Genomic DNA, 11,375 nt, shown 5'->3' with positions numbered 1-11,375 from the left:
TTGTTATTTGACAATAAAGGGGTTTTATTATAATTTCTAGAAACTCACTGAATGAGGGCACAAAAAGGACATAGATTTTTAAATTAGGTTTCCATTCATTTATACAAAATCCATGGCCTGGATTGAGTACACAGCCTTTGCTTTCTTTCCTATTCTTACTTCTGGGAAGGAAGTTTCTGACTGTGAATGTTGTCCTCAGAAGACTCTCATTTATTAATACAAGGGCATGTGTATACGTAAAAGTGTATGTAAACCAGCAGGCTTGGCTTGGCTTTCATGGAGCAAGACTCAGAGGAGGTCTGGCAATTGTCCTGGTAATTACCTTGATAAAAACAGCAGATCTATTTCTGTTTCATGATGGATATTCTGGCTTTAAATTAGTTCAATTATTATGATGCCTGAATTAATTAACCAGGTAATTATGCAAACTGGGAAAAGTCTTCTTCAAGATGTAGTGGGTATCTCCTGCTTATACCTCTATTGCTGTGTAGCTTGTAAGTGGATTAGTTTTAGAAAGTTCAGCTCACAAAGTTCCTTTTCCTTTACTGACAGTCCTGTAAACTTGACTTTAGATCTGTAACGGATGTCACCACTTCAAAGAACTGTAATCCTGTGTTTGATACACTCCTCCTGCTCCCAGGACAGTATCTGTGTGAGAGAAGGGAAGCCGGGGACCCAGAAATGGTCTGCAGGGAGGTGAGCTGGAATGGCAATAAATGGTACACGGAAGAGCTTTGCGTCTAATGATGATCTTCAGCTTTCCTGCTGCTTTCTGCCTAGGTTTTGTTTCTAAGTATCTGGGCTTTGAAGGATGGGGGTGGAGGGATTCAAAGAAGATGTTTAGGAGGAGCCAATCCCACTAGCAGATATCGTTGCTCTAACTCTGCCTGAGGAGCAATTTCTGGCCTTGAGTTATGATCCCAAACAGGAAGTGCTTCTGAGTTCCTCCAAACAAGGTATGTGGATGAGGGGGTGGAGTCTAGCACACAAATACCTAGCTGCCAGCCTTTCATGTTTACCAGGGATCAAGAATAGGTCATTTAAGGTCAAAGATATATCCTTTCTTGTCTCTCCAAGGAATAAATAGTGTTGTCTTACACTCTAGGCGAAATGCTGACTTGAACTGCAGAGATACATTTGCTTTGGAGTTTTTCTTTTAATGCTACCCAAAGGCACTCTGTAATTGTTATGGGCTTCAAAGAATGACATGAATAAAGTGGCTTCAATTTAACTTGTGTTCATGTTTGATCAGTTTTCTAGAGGAAAGTTTAAAGCCAAAACACTGGGGAATTGCGGGGGCAGGCGAGGGTAAAACAACTTGCTTTTTCTGAGGTGCAACTAATATTTGAGTATAAATTGGTGTTTGAGTAGAGTTGTAGAAAAACAAAAACAGGGTTGAAAGATGTTTAAGAGGTCCTGTCCAACTCTCTTCCTGAGGATGCATGAATCACCAGCCCACTCTGATTCATTCTCTCTGAACTGCTTCATCTTTTTTTTTTTTTTTTCAGGTTTTTGCTACTTCAGGAAACCGTAGTTGTTGGCTGATAGAAAAATTACAGCAGCATTATACAGTAAGAGCTATTTCTGCCCTCTTGTCACTAAAGTATGAACAATGTCTAGTATGTAACAGACCATGCACTGTAAGGAAACTCTGTTCTTAGCTGACTAAGGAAATTCCGAAAATAAGGCCTCTACCTGTGATTTTTGAACTGGGAGCCATCAGGTCAGTTTCCTGCATATCTAGGAATACAAATAATGTTGCCTTGGGGAATAGACTTGGAAACACAGGAAAACACTTTCTGTACATTATCATTTCCATTAATTTGAGCAAGTGTTGATCAGAATAAATTATTTATGTGAGCACTGGGAGCTGCCTCCCTACGTGCAAGGCAATCTGTTAAAGATTTGCTATCATGCTAGTGAATGGGGGGAATGGAGTAGTACATTTTATGAGTCATAAATGGAGCATTAGTCCTCATGTTTGCATTTGGAAATGAACTCTTGGTGAAATGTGCTGTAAGACAAAAACAAAACAGAACATGGAAAACCAGGTTCGCTAATGGCATAAATCAAAATAATGGAAACAAGAAACCTCTGGTAATATGCCAAATATGATCATCACACTGCAGATTAGCCACGATCTGTTAAGGCAGAGAGGGCTTTGAACTGTGGAAGGATCGGCTGACCCATGTTTTCATTTGATTTCTAACAGAATGTGTCTCTTTGCCATAGCTTTTCTTTCTTTTTTTTTTTTTTTGAGACAGAGTCTTGCTCTGTCGCCCAGGCTGGAGTGCAGTGGCCGGATCTCAGTTCACTGCAAGCTCCGCCTCCTGGGTTCACGCCATTCTCCTGCCTCAGCCTCCTGAGTAGCTGGGACTACAGGCGCCCGCCACCTCGCCCGGCTAGTTTTTTGTATTTTTTAGTAGAGACGGGGTTTCACCGTGTTAGCCAGGATGGTCTCGATCTCCTGACCTCGTGATCCGCCCATCTCGGCCTCCCAAAGTGCTGGGATTACAGGCTTGAGCCACTGTGCCTGGCTGCCATAGCCTTTCAGAGGGGACATGTGAGCATCAGTAGAGAAGAGCATGAACAGAGTTCGTGTGGTTTTCCTACACTTATTAGAGTCATTGCATTTTGCTATAATGTCTACAGGCAAGGTGTAGCTTCCAGGGATAACCAGGCAGTTCTCCTATAGCAAATAAGTGACAGTAAGAACAATTTTTAGTCTAACTGCTTCACAGACATTACTATATTTAATGCTTGCAGTAAACCTGTGAAGCAGGTGCACCATCATTAACACCATTCTACATTTGCAGAAACTGAGGCACGGTAAAGGTAAGTGCCACCCTCAAGGTCACGCAGCTAGCAAGTAGACAAGTCAAGAATCAAACCCAGGCAATAAAGTTCTAGGCATTATACTCTAAATCATTGCGCTAAACAATTTTGAAAGATTTTGTTTTGCATTTTACAAAGTTGTCTAAAATTCACCTGCATTGAATTTCTCGGGGATGCTTCTTAAAATGAAATTTCCCAGCCCAGTACATCAGATACAATCTCTGGAAGCTGGATATAGCTGGAAGATTAACAACCGTCTTTTGTACACTAAACATTTGAGAATCACTGTTCTAGGGTGTGTGGGAGGGAGATGGAAATTCCTTTTGGTTTTCAGGGCCTAAAAGGATGCCTTGCAAAACTCTCTGAATTTTATATGTAAGTTTATGTCATCTGCAAATGGAGATTGTTTTACTTTCTTTCCAATCTGAATGGTTTTTATTTCTTTTTCTTGCCTAACTGCCCTGACTAGACCATCCAGTACACTGTAGAAATGATGAGAGTGAACATCCTTGTCTTGTTCCCGGCTCTCCAGATTTTGAAGGGAAAAATTAAATGAGTTTTTCTTAATATATTGAGAATTCACTATTGAAGATCATAGTTTGGTGTCTGCCATTCCTAACCTGTATTCCATCGGAAGATGCACACACCAGAAATACCAAATATCCTTCTAATTCATTCACAGACCGGAAGTGTGGTCTTCCCATAAGGACACTGGGCAGGAAAGCCAGGCATACATAGATTCTTATAGACCACTAATGAATATGAATGAAAGTCATCAGCTCTTGCCCTCCAAACTCAGTGTAAGGACTAGGTATGTAAATGATCTCTCCCAGTGGAGATTTGTTGAAGTTAAATAATCAACATTTTCAAATTATACATGTCTAAGTCCCATAGAACTGGTGCTGAGCCAGCATGTCTGGGGGCTATGCATTTTTAAAAGTCCTGGGCATTATAATCCACTCCCTAGTTGATATAGTTTGTATATCTGTCCCTATCTGAATCTCAAATCGAAAAGTGATCGCCAGCGTTGGAGGTGGGGCCTGGTGGGAGGTGATTGGATCATAAGGGCAGATTTTCATGAACAGTTTAGTAACGTCCTCTTGGTATTGCCCTCATGATAGTGAGTGAATTCTCCCAAGATCTGGTTGTTTAAAAGTGTGTGGCACCTTGCTGTCTCCCTGTCTTGCTCCTGCTTTTGCCATGTGATGTGTCTGCACCCCCTTTGACTTCCGCATCATTGGAAGCTTCCTGAGGCCTCCCCAGAAGCAGATGTCACCATGCTTCCTGTACAGCCCACTAAATCATGAGCCAATTAAACCTCTTTTCTTATAAATTGCCAAGTCTTAGGTATTTCTCTACAGCAATGCAAGAACAGCCTAACACACTAGTTAAGAAACACTGCAGTGTAGAAGCCTCCCTGAATAAAGCCATCATCTTTAATAACCCTGAGATCTGGAGGAAGGGCTCTGTAGCACTACTGCAGAGTTGCTACAAGAACCCATCAGATCCTCCCTCCAGGAACTTGAATGTAAATCTATGAAAGGGAAGTCAACCCTTGAAGATGGACAGAAGGGAAAAGACACACAGAAAATAAGCCAGGAAGCAGAAGCTCTGGCAAGCAGGAATTAAGAAACAGAGAAAAGGAAAGTAGAGAAATATGAATGCATGTGAACAATAGCAGTAAAAGCAAGGCAAAGAGTAGTTAGTGCTCATGACAGCAGAGGACTGAAGCAGGCAGACAGATACCTACATTTAAGGAGTATCTGCCAGAGCAAAAGAAGTAGATTGGGTATAAATCCACCTTATGTGCCTGCAGTGTTTAGTGCTTGGTGAGGTTTGGTCATGTTACTGCGGACATCTGCTAACCCCTGTGTATCTTTAAAATCAATCCTTATTATCTGACGTAATCATGAGCTTCTCTTTCATTCTTTATGACTTAAAATACCCTCACTCACCAACTGTGCTATTAATGAGTTGTGTGGCCCGGGATAGGTCACTTCCCTTGTCTACCTCGGTTTTCTTGGTGACAAGATGAGGGTTTGACCAGGTGATACCTAAGTTCACTTCCAGCTCCAGTGCATATTATTTTGAACTTTAGCATGAAGGGGTTTAGTCACAGTTCTATTGCAAAATCCTGGAAATTTCACCACCTTCTTTATTTCCAGCCACAGAGTGCTTTAAACTTGAGACTCATCTCATAAGAAGCCCAAATGCGGTGCCAGTGTGCAAATTAGCTGTGCAGCATCCCAGGGGCACCCCAAGCAATCTTGCCCAGCCTCATGCAATACTTTCTGTCGAGCTAGCAGGAGAGTGTGTGCTCTGGCCCCATCTTCTCTCCTTTCTCAAGATACCTTCCCCTCACCCCACCCTCCACCCCCACTAGAAAGAGATGAAAACAAACTATGGGAAATTGCAAACATGTTGATGGGAATTGAGGTAAAATGCGGAAAGGCTGCTGGGTTTGGTGTGGTTGGAGGTGACTATACCACTGTCCAGGAAGGAAATCTGGAAGGGATGATTTTACAGGTTTTATTTAAAATTTCATTTCTGGCTGGGCGTGGTGGCTCACGCCTGTAATCTTAGCATTTTGGGAGACCAAGGCAGGAAGATCACTTGAGGTCAGGAGTTCAAGACCAGCCTGGCCAACATGGTGAAAACCCATCTCTACTAAAAATACAAACATTAACCAGGACTGGCGGTGCGCGCCTGTGGTCCTAGCTACTCGGGAGGCTGAGGCAGGAGAATCACTTGAACCTGGGAGGCAGAGGTTGTAGTGAGCTGAGATTGTGCTACTACACTCCAGCCTGGGCAACAGGGTGAGACCCTGTTTCAGTAATAATAATAATTATAAATTTCCTCCCAAGAAGGATTTATAACAGAATAATCCAGCCTTTGCATTTATAAGACATGAGCCCACAGGACTCTTGTGTTAACCTCTGCCCTCTCACACACTTTCATCTGCTTCTTCCCTGCATGAGTTTGGGTTTAAAGGAAACCATAGGCAGAGCTCCAGGCAGAACATTTGGAGACCTGGAAATGGTCTTGGATGCGAGACCAGCTTATTGGGTGACTGTAGGCAAAAACTTCTTGGGGTTCTCAGTTTTTCCAGTTGCATATTAAAGATGATATTGTCTGTTTCTTCTTATGTCAATAGAATTCTATGCCAGTTAATGAGACATTGGCCTCTGTTGTCCCCAGTTTCTCAGTCAGTCCCTCGCACTAAGCCAAATATTCAGAGAGGGATGTAGGTTAACTCTTTCAGGCCTTCAGGGAATTGCTTTATGTATCACGAGTGCATTGAACTAAATAGCATTCTTGCATGGTACGCTTAGTGCAGTACCAGAATGCACTGAATGGTATGAATAGTACTGGGCTTGAAAGAGTTAATGGGCCTGCCTCTGGGAGGGCTGACTGCATGCCAAGACATGACATAAGATGCAAGAAAGAGGGGCCTAAAAATTCTTTACATGGGGGAAAAATGTAGTGATCCATTAGTAACCACTGGACTGCACTTTCTTCTCACCCTGCCCCTTTCCCAATCTCTCTCTCTCTCTCTCTCTCACACACACACACACACTCACACACACACACACACACACACCCCTTGATATCATGTTACTGACCAGACTGGGAAAACTAAACTGAGCTGAGGGCAGAAAATGTGCCTTGAGTTCTTGGAAACAGAAATAAATACACATTACCCCGGACTGCCCCTTTGTATTCATTGGACGGGGGATTTTTTCCCCCTCTTTTTTTCTCCTCCTATTCACAGAAACACCATTACTAACCTGAGAGTTATGGTTGGTTTACTTCAAACCTGGGAGCCAATGAATAAATACCCCTCTGTGAGTCTACTCAGAAACTTCAAGTAACATGTAGTAAAACTCTGCTGATTGCTCATTAGCCAGAATATAATGTCAAAATTTCTAAGCTTGAAATTCAAGGAACTTCCCTGTCTGATTTTGACCTACATTTTCTACCACAAGAATGGAAGCTTCTTAGGAGCAATGACTGCTAGTATTGTTCAGTATGGCATTATGTGTCTGTCATTTTGACCCTGAGGATGTTGTGAGCCCAAGGGCAGTCTGATGTCCTGGTGTATTCAGGGAACTTTTCTGTTAATATGCCAGAACAGCTACAGCCTCTTTCTCTATGTCCCTTTGGGTTTTTTTTTTTTTTTTTTTTCCCTGTGTCCTCATTCTTTGTGCTCACTCTTCTATTACTGCCACCTCCTTAAATTGGCTGAATGAAGATTTTTGGGTTTTTTTGGCTCATGTTCATGGAATTCACTGATCTTACCATGTTTCCCATCATCCTGAAGCAGCTGGATTGATAGAACAGTGGAATGGCCTTTTGAAGTCACAATTGCAATGCCAACTAGGTGACAATACTTTGCTGGGGCAATGTTCTCCAGAAGGCCATGTATGCTCTGAATTAATGTTCAATATATGGTACTGTTTCTCCCATAGCCAGGATTCACAGATCCAGGAATCAGGGGATGGAAGTGGAAGTGGCACCACTCAACATCACCCCTAGTTATCCACCAGCAAAATGTTTGCTATGACATTATGTTCTGCTGGCCTAGAGGTCTTAGTTCCAGAGGAAGGAATGCTGCCACCAGGAGACACAGCAATGATTCCATTAAACCGGAAGTTAAGATTTCCACCTGGACACTTTGGGCTCCTCCTACTTTTAAGTCAAAAGGCTAAGAAGGGAGTTACAGTGTTGGCTGGGGTGATTGATCCTTACTGCCAGGATGAAATCAGTCTACTACTCCACAATGGAGGTAAAGAAGAGCACGCATGGAATACAGAAGATCCATTAGGACATCTCTTAGTATTGCTATGCTTTGTGATTAACGTCAACGAGAAACTACAATAGCCCAATCCGGGCAGGACTACAAATGACCCAGACCCCATAGGAATGAAGGTTCAGGTCACTACACCAGGAAAAAAAGCCACTACCTGCTGAGGTGCTTGCTGAAGGCAAAGGGAATACAGAATGGGTAGTAGAAGAAGGTAGGCATCAATACTAGCTATGATCACGTGACCAGTTGCAGAAACGAGGACAGTGACTGTCATGAGTATTTCCTCCTTCTTTTGTTAAAAACATGTTTGTGCATGTACACACTTGTACTAAGAAAATATCTTCATTTTATTTCCTTTTCCTTTATCATATGACATAAGACTTACTGACTTCATATCAGCATTTAAGTATTGTTAACTTTATGTAATAGTATTTTGGGTTGGGGATTGGTGCGTTTCTGGTTGTACAAAGGAGAGTTGTATTATGTTAGGTGTAATTATGAGGTCACTCATTATTGTCTTTATTTGAAGATTATGTATAATCTCAGGATATTTGTATAGGTTCAAGTTGACAAACGGTAGACTTGTGTTGTTTAATACTAAGTGTCAACTTGATTGAAGGATACAAAGTATTGATCCTGGGTGTGTCTGTGAGGGTGTTGCCAAAAGAGATTAACATTTGAGTCAGTGAGCTGGGGAAGGCAGACCCATCCTTAATCTGGTGGGCACAATCTAATCAGCTGCCAGTGAATATAAAGCAGGCAGAAAAATGTGAAAAGGAGAGAGGGGTCTAGCTTCCCAGCCTGCATCTTTCTCCTGTGCTGGATGCTTCCTGCCCCCGAACACTGGACTCCAAGTTCTTCAGTTTTGGGACTGGGACTGGCTCTCCTTGCTCCTCAGCCTGCAGACAGTCTATTGTGGGACCTTGTGATCATGTAAATTAATACTTAGTAAACTCCTCTTTATATATATATCTCTCTCACATATATATTTATGTATCTATATCTATATCCTATTAGTTCTGTCTCTCTAAGAGAATCCTGACTACTACAGTGAACCATTTTTATTTTTTAGCAAAACAATAAAAAATCGACATTCTTTGTTTTGTCTGTCCCTCCCATTCTTCCTTTCCTGAAAAACTATTGGTCCATGAGATCCAAAATATTCAGATCTATTCAACTAAATGTTATGGTTTCTAGGAGCATGGCCCATGCTTTAATGTTTCTTTTAAGCCAATAATATTATATAAACAGCTGCTCAAATGTTCTGATAAAGTACTTGTTTCAATTTATTGTCCCAGTTTCTTCTAAGCCTGTTGGTATACCTGCATGGCTAAATGCAATATGCCTCTGTAGTGATATGAATAACATATTTACGCATATATATTTACTTAATACCATTTGCTAAGTGTTAATTAAATATCAACTCTCTCAAAATTTAAAATTTCCACTGTAAACTTTTTTTCAAAATATTTTCTTTAACAAATGATCAAGAGTAATGCTATAAGAATAACAACAAAAATGCAAACTGGGGAAAAATCTCCCCTGAGGCTCAGACAATCTGCTGTCTTTTGGTATAATTCACTTAGGGATAAGAAGATCTTAGGAAAATGCATGATAAAGAACAGAGAGCAAACACTCAGCAAATACTCTGGTTGAGTTTAATTAGCAGTGATCTTCATGATAATAAAGTGATTGTTTTTTAAACATCTCTGTCCCTGACAATTAGCCACATAGGTGAAGAAGGCAGCAGTAACTGTCTAAAAGGTAAGCACTGTGGCTTCAAGGCAACACAGCAGAAGCTAAGAAAGGTGCTTTCAGCAGCATTTAGGCTGTTCTAGATAAAAGTATGGGAGTGTGGAAATGGAAAGGTAGAAACAAAGGAATCAGAGTTTTAAGTGTAGAAAAGCACCTTTGGAGAGAAAGAGGATATTGCCTTCTCCTTTTCCACTTTTTTAATCCTCAGGGTTTTTTTGTTGTTGTTGTAGTTGTTGTTTTTTGAGATGGAATCTCGCTCTGTCACCCAGGCTGGAGTGCAGTGGCACAATCTCAGCTCACTGCAACCTCCACCTCCTGGGTTCAAGCGATTCTCCTGCCTCAGCCTCCCATGTAGCTGAGATTACAAGCGCGTGCCACCACGCGTGGCTAATTTTTGTATTTTTGGCAGAGGCAGGGTTTCACCATGTTGGTCAGGCTGGTCTCAAACTCCTGATCTTGTGATCTGCCTGCCTCAGCCTCCCAAAGTGCTGGAATTACAGGCGTGAGCCGCTGCACTTGGCTTTTTTTTTTTTTTTTTAAATGCCTGTTTTCTATGCAACATCTACATCCGAAACTCCTTTAGGCTATATTTTTTTTCAAGGCTGAAGTAAAGGAGTAATCCTAATTTCTTTCACAGATTTCAATTTCAGCCACTCTATGAATCACAGGATGGGCAAATTAGAAATTTATGAGGAATAATCCAGATTAGAAAATTATGAGGCAGAATCTTGAGAATAGTTTTTATTGGAAGCACAGAGCTTTTTCTTTTACATTTTCCTTATATGAGTTTTAAATTTCTTGAGTAAGGTAGTGAAAGGAAATGTGGGGAAAATGGGGACACTATTTCTGAGATTTTATTAGAATAGCAGAGAGGCACAGGTGCATAGCATAATTATTCTATCTACACTCAATTTCATTGCCAAGTGGGGCCATTTGGTGTTTCCAAGGATTCCTCTTGACTGACAGATCACAGAAACTTGACTGCTGAGGCATGAGGCATGATAGGGTGACTACTCTTATTTCCAAAATTTGAAGGAAGCCCTAAAATTTCAAGGGGAGCAACTGAATTAACATTACTAGGGAGGTACAAAACTTCCTAATGAAAGTGTTTTCAAGGCTCCTCTTCAACTGACATATGTCACAGCCTGATAGGTTCTTCTTGCCTGCTTCCCAGAAATACCAATGTGCTAAGCACGGCAGGTATTGCAGCAAAGAGAGTTTAATAATTGCAGGGCCAGCCAAGTGGAAGGACAGGAGGTATTTCTCAAATGTGCTTCCCTGAGAATTCAGAAGCTAGTTTTTTTTTTTTTTTTTTTTCAGAGTCTAACTCTATTGCCCAGGCTGCGGTATAGTGGTGTGATCTTGGCTCACTGAAACCCCCACCTCCTTGGTTCAAGTGATTCTCCTGCCTGAGCCTCCCATGTAGCTGGGATTACAGGCACCTGCCACCATGCCTGGCTAATTTTTAAATTGTTTTTAGTAGAGGCAGGGTTTCACCATGTTGGCCAGGCTGGTCTTGAACTCCAGACCTCAAGTGATCCACCCACCTTGGCCTCCCAAAGTGCTGGGATTATAGGCATGAGCCACCGTGCTCAGCCTAGGTTAGGGTTTTTTTTTAAGGGTACTTTAGTAGGCAGGGGGCCGGAAAACGGAAATAATTGATTGTCTGGAGAAGAAATCACAGAGGTGTCTACAACTGCCTTTGTGTGGCTGAGTTAGTTCCCAAGAGGGGGTCTGAGGACCAGGGGGCATCTCTTGGTCTACCAAAATGCTAAATTTGAAAAATATCTCAAAGACTATTTCTTCAGGTGTCGCAATATTGACATTATCTATAGGAGTAGTTGGGGAAAGTATAAATCTTACAATCCCTGGTTACGTGACTCTGGAGTGGTAAGCAACTGACAGAAAAGTAAGCTAAGCAATGGCAGGTCATTGTTTATGCCTATTCTTCAGCAAAGTTCAAGTCCTTCCCATCATT

Source organism: Papio anubis, chromosome 13 (genome assembly GCF_008728515.1).
Source record: "Papio anubis isolate 15944 chromosome 13, Panubis1.0, whole genome shotgun sequence".
Classification (NCBI taxonomy): Eukaryota; Metazoa; Chordata; class Mammalia; order Primates; family Cercopithecidae; genus Papio; species Papio anubis.
Note: the sequence above shows the minus strand (reverse complement) of the source record.